Genomic DNA, 18,645 nt, shown 5'->3' with positions numbered 1-18,645 from the left:
GACCGGTGCTGCTTTCGTGGTGGTGTGAGGTCCCCCTGTCTCTCTGCTCGCTTCTCTCTCCTATATCTCAAAAGAGACTGGCTTAACATACTACCTAATCTTGCAGATTTCTTCAATATAACTGCCACTAATCCATCTTATTACATCACAGTGAAAGAAATACAACACATAGGGAAATCACATCAGATGGCAAAAGGGAGACAATTATACAATACTTGGAATCATGACATAGCCAAGTTGACCGGTATTTTTGAGGGACACAATTCAATCCATGACAGTCAGTAAGGACTGAATTCATCTTCATGTGTCAAAAATCTGATTATAACAAATTAACCAAATAGGAGTTTATTTCTCTCATGTAATAAAGTCGAGAGATGAATGGTTCAGGACTGGTGCAGCTGCTCAAGAAAGTTCTCAAATACCAAGACTCTCAGAAACTGTATTAGATTCAGGTACAGGTCACCCTTTGTCTTTCCCTCATCTTCCTGTCTAGAACTCAGAAGAGATACAGCAACCATCTTACAACCCCGAGAAGTAGACAGCCACAAGGAGAGACTATTCCTTTAACATAAACAAAACAAATAAAAACTATAGCTATTTCAAAAACTCCATCCAGGAGACTTCTGCTTGTATCTCTTTGGCCAGAAGTGGATCTTATGGCCAGGCCTAGCTACAGGCAATTCTGTGGTGAAACATATTTTTATCTGAGCATATTGATGCTCTAATAAAAACTGGCTTTATATTAATTGGAAGCAGAGAGAATGAATATGCAGGAAACTTGCAGTGTCTACCACTGTCTTTTTTATACATCCCCACAGCTACCTTAAGGTAACAAATCTGATTGGAAATTTGTGGATTTATTGTTTTGGGGCTAAAGTTACTGATTAGTGCTATGTAATTCCAATTGAAAGCCTCTAGTTCTTTTCTGAAAGGAGCCTGGTGGTGCAATGATTAAGCACTCGGCTGCTAACTGAAAAGTTGGTGGTTCAAATCTACACAAGGACTTTGGAGGAGAAAGACCTGGTGATCTGCTTCTGTAAAGACTACAGCCTGGGAAACCCTATGGGGCAGTTCTACTCTACCACAGGGGGTCACTATGAGTCAAAATAAATTTGATGTCACCCAACAACAACAGTTGTTTTCTATGTCACTGTAGGAGACTGCAACAAACAAATAAAAGTATACAGGTTTGGCACTGTTGGTTTTTCTTGTTTTTTTTTTAATTTTCAACTTTCTTCTTCTTTTTCAAAATTGTTTTAGCCATGCTAATTCCTTTGCTTTTCCATATAATTTTAGGATCAGCTTGTCTACAGCTACAAAATAATCCTGTAGGAATTTTTACTGAAATCACATTAAATCTGTACATCAATTTGGGGTCAGCTGACATCTTTACTATGTTCAGTCTTCCAATCCGTGGACATCGAAAGTTTTGAAGACTGGGGTCTTGCTTCAGAAATCCATGGGGCCCAGTACCTGCAGTACTTTATACAGAGAGGTCTCCATTCCCTCCAAAGTGTGAATGGAATAGTTTTGGAAAATGAAAAGTTGTTTTACTTCCCAAAGCCTGGGAAACTAATCTAAAATTGCACAGCACCTCCTGAGCAACTACGCAAATCTGGTCAGGTTGTCTAGGAGAAAACTACAGTACGAACAAGATGCTTGAAATTAAATCTCTTTCTTAAAGCTTTTAAATACTGAAGGAAAACAGAGAAGAATACCAGTGGCCTTTCTCACACAACTGTGGTACTCTCATACAAGCACAGCAGGAGCCAAAGGGCCAGAGGTTTGTGAGTGTGGCAAGGAAACTCAACACTATGCTCCTCTGCCTCACAGAGAAGGAAGTTACTCCTTAAAAATGACAGTGGTTGGCTTTAGCTTCTCATCATGAGAACAGATCTGAAGGCTGCAGACCTGAGCAAACTGAGGTTTCCCATGGTGCCTTTAAAATGCACTTTACCCATTCTGATGGTTTGGCAGCCCTGCAAAGTTAATCTACAAAAGAAATATGGTACCACTGGAGTCCTCAGGTGGTGCAAATGATTAATGCGCTCAGTTGCTAATGGAAAGGTTGGTGATTCGAGTCCACACAGAGGCACCTGAAAGAAAGACCTGGCAATCTACTTCCAAAAAAAACAGCCATTGAAAACTATGGAACACAGTTGTACTCTGACACACGAGGATGTCATGAGTCACAGTCAACTTGACAGCAACTGGTTACTGGTTGGTTTACGGCCTTGAATTCTGAAAAGTCTCTCTAGTTCCTGTGTTTATTAATTTTCCTACAGAAATTATTTAGTAGGGCATTGGAAAAATCCATGTTTGGAGTCAGAGATCAAAGTTCAACTCCCTACTATGCTGATCAATTAGCTGTGCAACTTCGGCAAATGACTTAATCTTCTAAAATTCTGTTTTCTTATCTGTAAAACAGGAATGATATTTAGCCCAAAGGAATGTTCTGAGGATTAAATAAGGTAATGCAGTTAATTAGTTCTATGGCTGGAACTTGGTAAAAGTTAAAGGAATTGTGGTAATGAGATGATGATATTCCTAAATTGTGTCTATAAACAGTGTTCCAATGGAAGTAAACATATTTATTAGGCATAGTCAACTCTCAGTTATCCATGGTAATGAGAAAAAATTATAGTGGGAAGTAAGGTAATTAATAATCTAAAAATTACATTTTTCAAAATAAAAATCTTTATTGTTTTTAATTATAAAACATATATTCACTGTAATCATTTTAAATGATATAAATAAGAACAAGGTAGAATTTAATTTTATACTTCCCAACTCCAAGATTCAGTGATTATTCTTTCATATTTCCTTAAGTATATGTGTACATACTATAAAAAAAATTTTAAATAAAAATGAATCATATTATATATGCTTTCCCACAGACTGATTCAATTGGATTCAATAATATATCTTAGACTTCTTCATGTTACATTTTAAAATGCTGCATAATATAATACTAAATCCGTTAAAGTCTAGTGGATTCCGACTCATAGCGACCCTATAGGACAGAGTAGAACTGCCCCACAAGGTTAATATAATACTAGATGGATATAAAAAAATTTATTTAACCAAGCAATTTCGAAAGTTTAGATTACTTACCATTTGTACGAATTACAATACTACAATGTATAAAAACTACACTTTGGAGAACAGAATTTATTTTCTCCAATCTTTTGAAAATAAATTAAGACACTGTTGGAAGGAAGGAAAGAAAAGGAAAAAAAGCAGAATGTGTATTAATTCATCTGGTAATTTGGTGTATGTCTTAGTTATCTAGTGCTGCTATAACAGAAATACCACAAGTGGACGGCTTTAACAAACAGAGATTTATTCTATCGTAGTCTAGTAGGCTAGAAGTCCGAATTCAAGGCGCCAGCTCCAGTGGATGGCTTTCCCTCTCTGTCGGCTCTGGAGGAAGGTCCTTGTCATCAATCTTCCCCTAATCTAGGAGCTTATCAGCACAAGGACCCTGGGTCCAAAGGACACGCGCTACTGGCTCCACTTTCTTGGTGGTATGAGGTCTCCCCATTTCTCTGCTTGCTACTCTCTTTTATATCTCAAAAGAAGACTGACTTAAGACACAACCTAATTTTGTAGATTAAGTTGCGTCTCATTAACAAAACTGCCTCTAATCCTGCCTCATTAACATCATAATGGTAGGACTAACAACACACAAGAAAATCACATCAGATGACAAAATGGTGGACAATCACACAATACTGGGAATCATGGCCTAGCCAAGTTGACACACATTTTTGGGGGACACAGTTCAATCCATCACAGTGTATATGATGTTAAACAATATATCTGTAAGATTTTTTTATTGAGTTTTACTGGTAATTTCCTGAATGGGAATTGACAAAATTGGGTGGCACTCTTAGAATCATGTCTGCATAGCCTCAGACGGGAGCTATACAGGACAACAGAATTTGTCTTCAGTGAAAATGTGATGAACCTAATCTAATGAGTCAAGTTCCAGGATTCCAGAATTTTTCTAACACTCTGATATTGTGCAGGTATCCCATGGTGAATCACCTCCCTAGGCCACTCCTCTAAATCTGCCCTCCCACCTGAAGTCAGGTAACAAGGCTTCTCCAATGTAATGTATGGAATTTAATGAGGCAGGTTCTCCAGGATCTTAAGCCCTCTTGTAGATAAAATGGAAAAGGAGGTCAGACTTGACTTTCATTAAAAGAGGGAAGGAAAATATTTTTCTTCAGTGTTGACTCTGGGAGTGTGTTGAACAACCAAAATCTTTTTCAAGTACCAGTTCTTGATAATATTATATACTGGCAGATACACTCTGTGAACAGACATTCTTGGTTGGGAAGATGATTCATTTTTCTCTAGTGGGTCTATCTATAATATGTGGTTTCAATCATAACCCCAATGGGATTTTTCAAATGGACATTTACAAGCTTTGTAGCACATGCCAGCTATCTAAAAAACATCAAAGAGTTGATGGGATGACTAGAAGTCTCAAAACAAGGCAAAAATATCCAGGGAGAAATCTTGCCCAAGCAGACACTTGACAACTCACTTTACCTAAAAGGTTGGAGGATCTACAACATGGAAAAGGACTAAATTTTTTCAAAGACACTCCCTCATTTCAAAGAAAGACAGCCTACAAGGCCAAAACTTCACGTACAGAATATTCAGAACCAGGCATCTGTTTTATACCTCACTTTATGCTTCCTTTCTGTCTAAAATCAAGCCAATACTTCAGAAAACTTAAAAATAATAACAGATTTACATCACACTGCTTAGTACTGACATCAAAAGCTGAAATGAATATTTACTATTTTCATCTGAAAACACACTCTTTCAGGGAAGCATACAAAGTTACATATTCACTAAAGCATGAAGGTAAAGCTATCATCAAGGACATACTGTTCCTTTGGCTGTGGTTGGAATTATATCCTCACCAATAGATGACTATAATATTCTTCTCTCTGGTGTGTTGTTTGTTAAAGGCTCATGCAGTTCTAACGTCTACAGCCATGTTTATTTACCTAATTATATAGTGCAACCTGTGTTTGGAAGGGTGGTTCCATTTTATTATAGTTTCCCACAGACAAAACAAAAATACTGGTTTAGATTTATCCATTGAGCAAAAATGACTACATTTTTCTTATTCAATTGATACCAATGTTGGATTGGAACATTAAATGATAAGAATAATGTCTGTCTGCCTGAACAGACAGCATGAGATCTGATTCTCAGAGGAGAATGTCAACATCCCGCCCCCTTCTAAACAGAGCTTCAGTGGGATATGAAATTCAATTTCTTGGATGACTCGGAAGACACTATCCCTCAGTCCCTACAATCATACACCTGCTCCCAACCACTACTTAATATCAGTGAAGTCTGTCTCATTTGGCTTCTTCTTTCCCCCAAAACCAAAGGACCACGTCTATCTTACAATGGCACATATTTTCACTTCTGATAGTTAGCATTCCTGCAGACCTTCCTAGATTCCCAACCTGGTGTGCTCTTAGAGCTCCCTGCAAAAGGGGACTTCACTTACCTGTGTTACGAAGTACTGAGTACCTAGCAGCTTAGTGATTTAAGGCCGCGGACATTAAGTCAGACTATTAAGGTAAATCTCAGCTCTACCACTGAACTTGTGCAGCCTTGATCATATTATTTAACCTCTCTTGGTATCAGTTTCCTTACTGGTAAAATGGGAATAATAAACTTATTTATACTGTTGCTGTGATCATTAAATAGGCTAGCACAGTGTCTGGTATATAGAAAGTTTAAAAAAAGTTGTTAGTTGTAATTGCTAGCATTTTCATTATCTACCTGTACCCCCTGCCTTGACCAGACTTACTCAACAAAACAGTTTACACAAATTCCCACAAGGCCAAGGTACTGCTTGCAGGCTTCCCCAGACTCTGGGCAAGTACAACACACTGAAGGCAATATCATCAACAAAGAGGTGAACTGGGGAAGTTCTACCCTGAGTCCTAGTCATGCCTACCCAACATCTTCTGTTTCACTTTCTCAGGATGCAGACAAAAAGGACGTATGTTCTATGGCTCCACGGCACTGTGTGGACACCCCTCTTCTAAAACCAGGCCCTCTGTATTCTATTCTTAACTGTGTACGCACATGTCCCTTGCTAGACTGTGGGCCTGAAGTTGGGAGTAAGTGTCCCCCATTTCTGTACAGTTTTTTGGTGATTTGCCTTGTACTGTGTCTAGAAAATGTCGTTGTTATTGAGATTACCTGCCATCAAGTCAGCCACCAACTAGTGGCGACTCCCTGCACAATGACTGTGGATTGGCCTGTTGTGATCAGTACGATTTTCACTGGATGATTTTTGCAAGTAGATAATCAGGCCTTTCTTCCTAGTCCATCTTAGTCTGGAAGCTCTGCTGAAACCAGTTCAGCATCATAGCAACATGCAAGCCTCCACTGACAGATGGGTGCCGGCTGCGCAAGAGGTTCATTAGCCAAGAACTGAACCCAGTTCTCCCACATGGAAAGTGAGAATTCTACCACTGAACCACGACTGCCTCTGTGCCTGGGAAATAGTTAATGTTAAGTAATGGCTAAATAAATGAATGGTAGTAATGTTTCTAAATAACACAACTGGATCAGTCTAAGAAAAAGGGAAGTTGCTTTTTTATTTCCCAACTCTTTGTGGGATCCTTTGGTGCCACTTGTGAAAAGTGTTCCTCCCCTTGGTTATCAATGTCCTCCCACACGTCTTGCTGCTGTGTGCTACTGAGTTGATTCCAACTCATAGTGACCCTATGGGACAGAGTAAAACTGCTCCACAGGTTTTCCTAGGCTGTAATCTTTATAGGAGCAGATCGCTAGGTCTTTCTTTTGCAGAGCCACTGAGTGGGTTTGAACCACTGACCTTTTGGTTAGCAGCTGAGCACTTAACCATTGCACCACCAGGGTTCCTTCTCGCATACCTTAGATTCCCTTTATCCCATGCTTTGGACTCCTTCCCCTCATCTCTCTGTATCAGAGCCCTACTCCCACCACCAAGTGGCAATCAGGTGTGAACGGGCTAATTAGTCAGATAAACAGCCCCTAAGACAAGGTATTATTAAATCTATGTAATAGAAAACGAAAAATCTCAACCCAGGGAAAACCTGTCTGCAGAAAGCCTCACATGGGTCACCCCAATGGGGCAATGTCAGATTTTGTGTCACACAGTTAAAGAAAAAGACACCTATGTGATCATTCTTTCTCCTTGGGATCCCAATGGTCTAAGTGGCTTCTAAGAAATGCTGCTGTACGTGTAGGACCTGAATCAGCCTGGCCAACTGGCTGCTGCTATATTAGTTCTGTCTTCTCTCTTTTGTTTTCCCAGAGCCATCCTGAAAGAAACAAAGTTTACACACACAGCACTGTGACAGTAGCCACTGAATTGTTTGCCGAATTATATCAGAGACCCTAGAGATAGCAGAAGGATTACCTAGTTCCTCTTCAGGGGCCAGCAGCAGCAGAGTACCAACTACAAACAAACATTTGATTTTTTGGGAAGGTGGCATGTAACTCCTGTATACAGCCAATGAGTAACCTCGACCAAACGCTGGTACTTTCCCTCTGAATTGAAATTTCCAGCTAAATGAATCACAGTAGTTCTATGAGAAAGTGAGGGGAAAACTCACCAATGACCAGTCAAGAAATTTCAGGTATAAGTGAGGAAGTAAATGGAAAATGTAAGGCAAAAAACCAGCAGATGGAATTGCCGATATGTTCCAAATCACCTAGGATTTCCCTGGATTGGGGCATGAAATTACAATGCATTGATTGACTTTCTTCTATTAGAGCATAAACTCCCCGATGTCAAAATGACACATGGCATAGTAGTGACAGTGGATTTGGTGAGTCAGATTGCCTGGATTTGAGTTCAGTATCTATAACCTTGGGCTTCATTTTTATTTTTTGTAAAATGGAGAAAACAATAATACTATGATACTATCTATAAAATAATAATACTAACAATAAATGGTGACTAGACAGGTGGGACCTCAACAGATGGGAAATACAGGAATCAAACCAACTACATCTGTGGAAAGAGATGACGGAAAAGCTCAATATCATCAGTCACAACAAGGCCAGGGGCCAACTGTGGAACAGACTATCAATTGCTCATATGCAAATTCAAGTTGAAGCTGAAGAAAATTAAAAGAAGTCTGTGAGAGCCAAAATACAATCTTGAGTATATCCCACCTAAATTTAGAGACCATCTCCAGAATAGGTTTGATGCACTGAACACTAATGACCAAAGACCAGACAAGTTGTGCAATGACATCAAGGACATCATACATGAAGAAAGTAAAAGGTCATTTAAAGGAAAGATTAAAATGGATGTCAGAAGAGACTCTGAAACTTGCTCTTAAATATAGAGTAGATAAAGCAAATGGAAGAAATGATGACGTAAAAGAGCTAAAGATTTCAAAGGGTGGCTAGAGAAGACAAAGTATTATAATGAAATGTGCAAATACCTGGAGTTAGAAAACCAAAGGAGAAGAAAATGCTTGGCATTTTTCAAGCTGAAAGAACTGAAGAAAAAATTCATGCCTCAGGTTGCAATTCTGAAGGATTCTATGGGCAAAATACTGAACAACGCAGGAATCATCAAAAGAAGATGGAAGTAATACACAGAGTCACTGAATCAAAAAGAACCGGTTGATGTTCATCCATTTCAGAAGGTAGCATATGATCAAGAACTGACAGTATCGAAGGAAGAAGTCCAAGCTGCACTGAAGGCATTGGTGAAATGCAAGGCTCCAGGAAGGAACTGACAGAATACCAGTTGAGATGTTTCAACAAATGGATGTAGCGCTGGAGGAGCTCACTCGTCTATGCCAAGAAGTTTGCAAGACAGCTACCTGGCCAACCGATTAGAAGAGATCCATATTTGTGCCCATTCTGAAGAAAGACAATTCAACCAAATGTGGAAATAATCGAACAATATCATTACTATCATGTGCAGGTAAAATTCTGCTTGAAAATAATTCAAAAACAGTTGTAACAGTACATCGACAGGGAACTGCCAGAAATTCAAGCCAGATTCAAAAGAGGACTTGGAATGAGGGATATCGTTGCTGATATCAGATGGATCTTGGCTGAAAGCAGACAATACCAGAAAGATGTCTGTTGTTGTTAGGTGCCCTCGAATCGGTTCTGACTCACAGCGACCATAAAACAGAATGAAACACTGCCCGGTCCTGCACCGTCCTCACAATCACTGCTATGTTTGAGCCCATTGTTATAGCCACTGTATCAATCCATCTCGTTGAGAGTCTTCCTCTTTTCTGCTGACCCTCTACTTTATCAAGCATGATGTCCTTCTCCAGGGACTGGTCCCTCCTGATAATATGTCCAATGTACGTGAGATGACGTCTCACCATCCTCTCTTCTAAGGAGCATTCTGGCTGTACTTCTTCCAAGACAGATTTGTTCATTCTTTTGACAGTCCATGGTATATTCAATATTCTTCACCATCACCATAATTCAAAGGCATCAATTCTTCTTTGGTCTTCCTTATTCACTGTCCAGCTTTCACATGCATATGAGAGAACTGAAAATACCATGGCTCTGGTCAGGCGCACCTTAGTCCTCAAAGTGACACCTTTGCTTTTTCATACTTTTTAAAGAGGTCTTTTACAGCAGATTTGCCCAAAGCAGTATGTCGTTTGATTTCTTGATTGCTGCTTCCATGGGCGTTGATAATGGATCCAAATACAATGAAATCCTTGACATCTTCAGTATTTTCTCCGTTTATTATGATGTTGCTCATTGGTCACTGTCATGGACTGAATTGTGTCCCCACAAAATATCTGTCAACTTGGCTAGGTCATGATTCCCAGTACTGTATGACTGATTTCCCTATGTGTTATAAATCTTATCACTATGATGTAATAAGGTGGATTAGCAGCAGTTATATTCATGACATCTACAAGATTAGTGTCTTAAGCCAATCTCTTTTGAGATATAAAAGAGAAAATCAAGTAGAGAGACGGGGGACCTCATACTACCAAGAAAGCAGTGCTGGGAGCAGAGCGTGTCCTTTGGACCTCAGGTTCCTACGCTTAGATGCTTCCGGACCAAGCGAAGACTGATGACAAGGGCCTTCCTTCAGAGTAAACACAGAGAGAAAGCCTTCCCCTGGAGCCGGCACCCTGAATTTGGACTTCTAGCCTACTGGACTGTGAGGAAATAAACTTCTCTTTGTTAAAGCCATCCATTTGTGGTATTTCTGTTATAGCAGCACTAAATAACTAAGACAGGCACATATCAGAACTCAGTAATTATCAACTGCTGGAAAATTGCTGTCCTTCAAGCACGGTGCCCAGCACATAGAACGTTCTCAATATAGATATGATTCCATAGATAAATCCAGTGTTGCCTCATGGAGCTGCTAATTTGATGAGTAAATTAAATGGTCTGGAACAACTGTATCACCATATCTTCATACTCAGCATACCTTATCAAATAATTTTTTTTTTGTAATGACAGTCTATGAAATCTTTGTAGCAGCTATGTATGGATAATAAAAAAATAAAAAATCTGTTGTCATCAAATCGACTCCGACTCACAGCAACCCTAAAAAACACCGTAGAACTTCTTCACAGGATTTTCAAGGAGCAGCTGGTGGATTCAAACCGCTAACCTTTTGGTTAGCAGCCATAGCTCATCGAAGCTCTTACCACTGTACCACAAAGGCTCCAATAGGGATAAAAGGAAGTTAAAATATGTCAAGGGAATTATTTCTTTGTTTAATAATCACTTTTGAAAGTGATAAAGTTTTTCAGACACTGTGAAAACACTGAGGAAGTGACACAAATCTAAAATTCCACTGAGATTCTTATTGATAATAATAGCATATATTTATTACTTACAACATACCAGGCATTGTGTTAGGCTCTTTACATATATTAGTTCATTTACCCTCACAAAAACCAGTCTGGTAATTACTATGTCTATTTTAGAGAGGAAAAAAAACTGAGATTCAAAAAGATTCAGTAACTTGCCCTAAATCTGTCAGCCAGAGTGTTTCAGAGATAAAACCAGCTCTGTATTCCCAACATATGTTCTCCTTCCACTCTCTCACTAATCCTCCTTCAACAACTCACTATAATGCAAGGCAGAATGAAATAAGCACTCTGTCGGAGGTATGAGTAAATTATGGTGGAATTCAGAATAGGAGAACAATTCATTTGGATGGTGGAGAATTAGGGAATGCTTTGTTCATAGCTTTTAAAATGAATCATATAGAGTAAGTGGTTTACAGAGGGCAAGGAGAAGGAGGAGGAAGAAGAGGGCTCTAGAAAGTGAAAACAGATCAGCACAGGCCCAACAGTGTTAACTTGCAGAGGAGAGTAGCTGTGTGCAGGAGATAGAAAACAGGCTGCAAAACGGGCAGATTATACTATAGATTGTTGTTGTTGCTGTTAGTATAGGTAGGGGTGAATTTCCAGAGTGTTGGAAAAGATTGTTCTTTAAGTATGGATATAATCTTCTTACAATCTCCTTGTATCTTCACAAACCTTGCTGCATGTCTGAAGCAAAGGTAAGCTTGAGCCCAACCTTAGTTTTGTGGAACCATCTAAATTCCTACGTGAGCGGTTCTGACTTAATGTTTGTCCACATCCACCCCTCGTCACCCCCACCCCCTGCAAAAAAAAAGAGCAACTGATGTCTAAACAATCATGTCTTGGTCACTCATTCTCTCCACACATTGTCTCCCAGAAGGTAAATTATCCAGAGATCTTTCTCAATCCTACAAATAGTCAATCAACAAATATTTATGAGGAATTCAATCCGTTCCAAGAATCTAAAAGAAAGAGATAGTTTTCCCTATTCATGGCTCCAAAGCAGGTGTTTTGAGATTAATACAGAGCTTAGAAAATGGCAGGCCTGGGCGTGAACATACAGCACTGAGCGAGGGAAGTTCAGAATAATGTGGACCTTCAAGATGGTCTATTTCCCCCAGTTGTAGAGATGAAAGAGTTAGGAAGTATGAATCTTCCCTAGAACCCAACGCTGCTCTCCCCTTTCCCTGGGCACTCTCTCGTCACTCATTCAGCTGTTCTGTAAGCAGGGCTGCTGCCTCTAGAATACATCCCGTTTGCCTCTAGAGGGAAGGCTTTTTTTGGCTACAGCAAAAGGAAAGTGGGAAGATAAAACAAACTTTAATTCATCTGTTCTTACTCATAGACTTCCCATCAAGGATGGGTTTTCTCCTTATTTAGAATCAATACTAAGTAAAGAAAGTATAAATATACCAATTGAAAAACTCTTTCTGTGGAAGCCGTGGCGGCCACAGTAAATTGCCTGAGGTTTACAGACACCGTGCATTTTCCCTAGCTCTTATTCTGAAACCCTCAAGTGTTAAACTCAATCATTTCCTGGGACCCTTGATATAACAGCATCTAGGATCTGTCAATAGGTTTTTGTGTCGTTCTGGGACAGAGCTAAGTAAATTCCTAAAGGACCAATGGCGTTATTGAACCCAAATTCCTCTTGAGTACTTCTCCGCAAAAGATAAGATCAGCTATATTTGAGTACAGCTATGTCTGGAAACAGTAAGTAGATCTGGGTGAGACTGGGGAATTTCCTCCGAACATTCCCCATACCTTAGCCTGATGTCAAGGGAATCAACCCTCTCAGTGCTCCTAGGGAATCTGTATGCCACCATTAGACATGACAGAGTCAGGTGACCTGAATCCCTTTACTGTCCCTCACACTAACTAGTGCTATAACCCAAGGGAAAGGCAAACTCAAAAGAAAGTTTAGATTCTTCATGTGTTAAACAGGAGTGTTGAACTGAAGTGTCCTATTAGGATCTTCTAGTGCTAATCTACTCCATTTCTTTGGGTTGCCCTAGGCCAACGCAAAACGAGCCACAAGGTAAGGGAACAGAGCTGAGGATTCTGAAAAAGCAACAGGAAATGCATATTGGGTATGCATGTACAGGGCTTATGTCTGGATTTGTTCCCTGGCTTTTAGGAAACCTGAAATCATTTGGCCAATGTAGTCTCTGAGTCAATGAGTCTCAAGTTCGCTCACTTTGTTAAGGGCAGTAAACCCAAACCAAAAAAAAAAAAAAAAAAACCCAAACCCACTGCCATCAAGTCGATTCCAATTCATAGCGACCCTACAGAACAGAGTAGAACTGCCCCATAGTTTCCAAGGCTGTAAATCTTTATGGAAGCAGACTGTCACATCTTTCTCCCACGGAGCGGCTGGTGGGTTCAAACTGCCGACCTTTTGGTTAGCAGCCATGCATTTAACCACTGCACCACCAGGGCAGTAGAGGATTTATTTTCATAGAAGGTGAAACTGAAATAACCTTGGGTGATGAGCCCAGGTGTTGGGCCTCTCTGTGGGCACTCTGCCTTTACAGTATGTTACTTTGATTTTCTCCTCAAAACTTAAAAGGAAGGACAACGTGAAATGAAAGGAAGGTGACTTGGAAAACTTTAAACCATTTTTCCAGTCTGGTCTCTAGAGAAGACTAGGTCCAGAAGATGTCACATATAAAAATGCTTTCAAGATACAACAAATGTGGGAAACCAGAAAATTAATCTCTCTTAGAGTTTCAAGAACAGCCATTTTTAAAAGCTCTAAAGGTCCTACTGTAAAAATATCTGTACACATTTTCTTAAACTAGCATTTCCTAACTTATTTGACCAGTGAAGATGCACTTTATACAAAACACCTGCTATCAATGTATTTGGATTATAAATACAGAGAAATGACCGCTCCCGTTTTAAAAAAAAAAGAAAGCTGCCATTGAGTTGATTCTGACTCATGGCGACCCCATGCGTGCCAGAGTCCAGAGTAGAACTGTACTCCATAGGGCTTTCGATGAATGATTTTTCAGTACATCACCAGGCCTTTCTTCTGAGGTACCTCTGGGTAGATTCAAACTGCCAACCTTTCAGTTAGCAGCCAAGTGCATTAACCATTCACACCACCGAGGTACTGCTAACAGAAAGGTTGGAAGCTTGAGTCCATCCAGAGACAACTTGGAGAAAGGCCTGGAAATCTACTTCTGATAATCAGCCACTGAAAACCATATGAAGCACGTTTCTACTCTGACACGTATTGGGTTGCCATGAGTCAGAGTCAACTCAATAGGAACCTTTCCCATAGATGTATGAAAAGATTATTTTACCTGCTCTGAGACATGACTATCTCACTCATCTTACCATGTGCCTTCTGTAGCTCCTTTTCCTAGTGATCTAATTGTCTTCATTCAGCAAATACAGTTTGCAGTATAGTACCTGATGGCCTGACCTCAGCTGTTTCTTTATTGCAATGTTTAATATCACACTTCTGCATCCCCAAAATTACCTGACATACTACTTGCATATCACAGATACTCAAAGACCTGTGAATATTCTTTAACCGGTCTACAGAGATTTTTTAAAGTCATTTTTCTTATGGGACAAAAGCATGAAGTAAATGCCAAAGTGGGTCACTTACACGTGGCTCCATCAACGTCAATGGCCCGTTGGTTTTGTGGGATATGATCCAATCATGTGTGCCCAACATTTCATGTGTCAGTGAGAAGAGTGCAACAAATCTAATCTTTGCTTAAATACAGACCCAGGGTAAAAGGAAGCCACAAGAATCCTCCCTCAAAGCCAGTACACACAAATGAGGGTCAAGAGTTAAAGGGACATGGTGATCTGCCCAGTGACCTATCTTTACCCTTGGGGGCTGGTTCAGCTCCAGATAAGCCTTGAAGGGAAGGATGGGTGGTGAGGAGACATGAGTACAGACCACAGTGGCCAGAGGGTCCATGTGGCCTGGAGTGACTCCACTGTGGTACTGCCTAGCTCCAGGCCATCCTTGCTTTGGAACCCCAAATGATAAAGTAGTAGCTAGTAACAAGAAGCAGATACAAATGGGCACAGATAACCAGACAATACATATGCATGTATTGATCAGAGGCAAAAAAATTCTTTAAGAGAAAATAAAGGTATATGAGACATTAAAGGTATATGAGACATTACAGGTACTCAACACATTGCATTATTCTTAATCACTGCACTCAGAATAAGAGGGTTAGCTTACTGAATAACAGCATTTAGACTGGAGTCTGGTGTACTATGTTCAAAACCCTCCTGACTGCTAAATTTTATCATCTATAAAATGAAAATAAAATAGAATTATATAGGGCATATAGCAAAAGAGTCATGGTAACACAAATGGTTAAGTGCTTGACTACTAGCTGAAAAGTTGAAGGTTTGAATTCATCCAGAGGTGCCTCAGAAGAAAGGCCTGGCAATCTGCTTCTGAAAGGTCACAGCCTTGAAAACCCTATGGAACAGTTCTACTCTGCACACATGGAGTCGCCATGAGTCGGAATCAACTTGATGGCAACTAATAACAACAACAGGGCATACAGCATGTAGCCAGTTCCTTGCATATAAGTTAGGTATAAGTTAAATAACCTTTTTTTTTTTTTTTAAATAGGACCGTATGAAGACTTCACCATTTTGTCATTACTAGTCGGGCTTTCTTCGAAGCTCATGACCTCCAAACTACTTCTGCTTGTCCTTCTTAGTTTACTCCACTTTTTCCTACATTCCCTCCCCCTCCTCTTCCTTCTCCTTCCTCTCTCCTATTTCTCCTCTCTCTGATCTGTTACATACAGAGGTCATCTATAGTCTTTCAAATGCCTACTCCCCTCCATAAGAGAAAGAGAGAGCATCGTCCCTGCTGGAGAAGGGGGTGGACAGGTTCACCTCCTCAATATGCTGGTCAGAAGTGAGCAGTGGAGTGAAGGAGGGTGACAAGCTCTGGTAGCTGCCACACATCTCAGGATGTGAGGAACACTGGAGTGAAGATCATGTTTCTTTTTCTACCATGAAATTCTCACAATCTGGTCTCACCACTCGCCTCTTTGACTCACATACAGTCCACTAAGAGCACTTGGCTTTTGGCTTAACTACTTTTGATTGTGATGAGGGTACATATCAACCCATAATACCAAGGTATACATCAGGCTACTACCCAAGACATAATGGCTCTTTTTTTGGAACCAGAAATTATTTACTTAATAAGTATCTCCCAGAAATGTCACTCAGCTACTAATTTAGAAAAGCAAGCAAGTACAGTTATTTATGAGAAGTTTTCAATGGCACCATAACAACATGTATGCATACAAACATCTCCCTAATAGACAAGAGCAATTTTTTCTGTAAACTTCCTAATTTTAAATGTGAAAAATACACAAATGAGAAGTGCACAGCTTGATGAATTTTCACAATGGGAGCACACTCATATAACCATCACACACAGGCCAAGAAACAGAACACTCCCAACATCCCAGAGCACCCTCTTCCAGTCACCATCACTCCAATGCTAATACTATCCAGAATTCTAACACCATAGATTATCTTGCCTGTTTTTGAACTGTATTTAAATGGAATTCACCAGTCTGTAATCTCTTATGTCTGGCTTCTTCTGCTCAACATACGGTTGTGAGATTCATTCATGTGTAGCAATAGTTCATTTGTTTTCATTGATAGAGATTAGTCCTCCTCAGCTGACTTCAATTAGCTTTATATGATCAAGCCTAGTACAATTCTCATGCTTATAAGCAGGAATTATGTATACACTAGAGGCAAGATTAAAAAAAATTAGCTTAACTTTGGAACAGCTCTATTTATTCCTTCTCATAGAAGCTTCCACTCAGCAAAAGCCCCAACCCACTAAGAAAAAGGAACTTGTAAATGACCTATTTCTTACCTCCCTTTTCTAAGCTTTACAAGTCATCCTCCACCTCCTCCTCCAGACCTAAGTTTCCCAAAGATATGAATATCAGAGAGTCTGAAGTGCAATATTTTTCTATCCTACCAATAAAATGGAAAGCAGCTACAAGAACAGAAGATGTTAGATAATTTTTCAACCCCTGCCTAGCTGGGTCTTCACACTGAAGATTCATTATTTTATTTGAAGTGCCCCAGATGTCCATGCAATTATGGATAAGAAAAAACATTTGTTTCCACATAAAAAAATTTTATTTAGGGTTTATCTAGGCCAATGTTTTTTTCTACCACCCGCAGTTGGTAGAGATAAATGAGATTCAACTACGGTGAATTGAAATGAGGGCAAATATTACATAAAAACAAATGGATGCTGAGGGACCACGTATGTGGCTAATCCAGCCATGGAAAAAGCCCTGGAGTGTGGAGGAAGGACAGACATGCTAAAAATAGAAGAAAGGAAGCATGTCAGGCAATACAGTTGCTCCGCCAATGTCATTCCTGCCCATCCCAAAGGGGCATAAATAGAAACATTCTGGAATTTAGTACCACTGATATTTAAGCCTAATTTCCAGCAAGGTCAACACTAATGGCAAGTTATTTGTTTTACTAAGTTAGGTGGCAAGCGCCTTGGGTGGATCCTGTACCTTCTTCTATATCTCACCCAGCGCCAAGAATGCTGTTAGCCATCAACAAAACCATAATAGACCTAGAGCCGTCTCCAAAGGCCAATGAAAACACACACACTGAGCTAATGGAGACATTTACAGGCAGAAGATTCCAGTTTCCTTTCCGAAAATGCCACCAAGGCCGTCTAGCTAACTAAACCCATTTCCATCGAGTCAATTTCAACTTACAGCAACTCTAGTGCAGAGCAGAACTGCCTCACAGGGTTTTCAAGGCTGTAAATCATTACGGAAGCAGACTTCCACATCTTTCTCCCGTGGAGCGGTTGGTGGGTTTGAACCTCCAACCTTTCAGTTAGCAGCCAAGCACTTAACCACTGCACCATCAGGTCTCCCTGTCTAGCTAATTAGGTCTTAGTAAATGATACTGACTGTGACCAGAACGGTCCACCTGTCTGGAGCTTTGTGTGTGCACCATGCTTGATTTTCTATTTTGTTGTTGTTCTAGCTATAAATGCAAAGGGCAATATTTGAAATCTCAGAAGACTCTCTCTGGGAGCTGGCCTGCCAGTTCATGGTAATTTCAGGAAAATTGGAATATAGTACTTAACACTGCAGAGAATAAATTTATTTATTTGGGGGCTGTTTGGTCATTCCACTCCCACTCCTATTATCTTCCCTTTGGAATAACCTAGAGTAAGAAATCTTTTCCAAGGCCAATCTGAAATTTAATGGCAATTCCAGGGATCAAATTCAGATTTCTTGCATCCGTGCCTCTGACCTACTCTAGGAATACTCATAATTTTCCCAATATTCCTTGAGTGTGCTTGTGATGGTCTAACACAGCCTTGTGTTTCAAAAATTAATAAAGAGTGATGAAGATGGGCAGTGTGAATATGGGGCACTTGAGTATCACAGATTCAAAGACTAAGAGGTCTCTCAATGAACAAGAACTGCTCTGACTTTAATCAACATTCTGTGAACCTAGAGAAAGACCCAATCAGATGGATATTAATCACAGAAAAGTCAACAAGCATTAATGCAACTTCTATTAAAAGTCCTCAGAACACAAATGCCTCTGTGCCCCTCATATTCTCTTCCTCCAAAATATAAGTAGACAATGATATGACAGAAAGTCATGATCTTTATCCATCAAAAAATTAAAATTTTTAGAACTAAAACATACAGGCATAGAAAAATTGTCATGCAGTATGGCAGAGCAGAGAGGGAACAGACCCTCGAGGTAG

The 18,645-nt window shown here is 39.9% G+C and overlaps 1 pseudogene; it reads right to left on the bottom strand.

The window, feature by feature from the left end:
* The window catches only part of LOC101356453 (transcription factor A, mitochondrial pseudogene), a 52,548-nt pseudogene extending 37,746 nt beyond the window's left edge, over positions 1-14,802 (bottom strand).
* Positions 14,803-18,645: the final 3,843 nt, after the last annotated feature.

This window comes from Trichechus manatus, unplaced genomic scaffold, assembly GCF_000243295.1.
Source record: "Trichechus manatus latirostris isolate Lorelei unplaced genomic scaffold, TriManLat1.0 scaffold00022, whole genome shotgun sequence".
In the NCBI taxonomy this organism is placed as follows: domain Eukaryota; kingdom Metazoa; phylum Chordata; class Mammalia; order Sirenia; family Trichechidae; genus Trichechus; species Trichechus manatus.
This window is presented reverse-complemented; position numbering and strand designations above follow the sequence as displayed.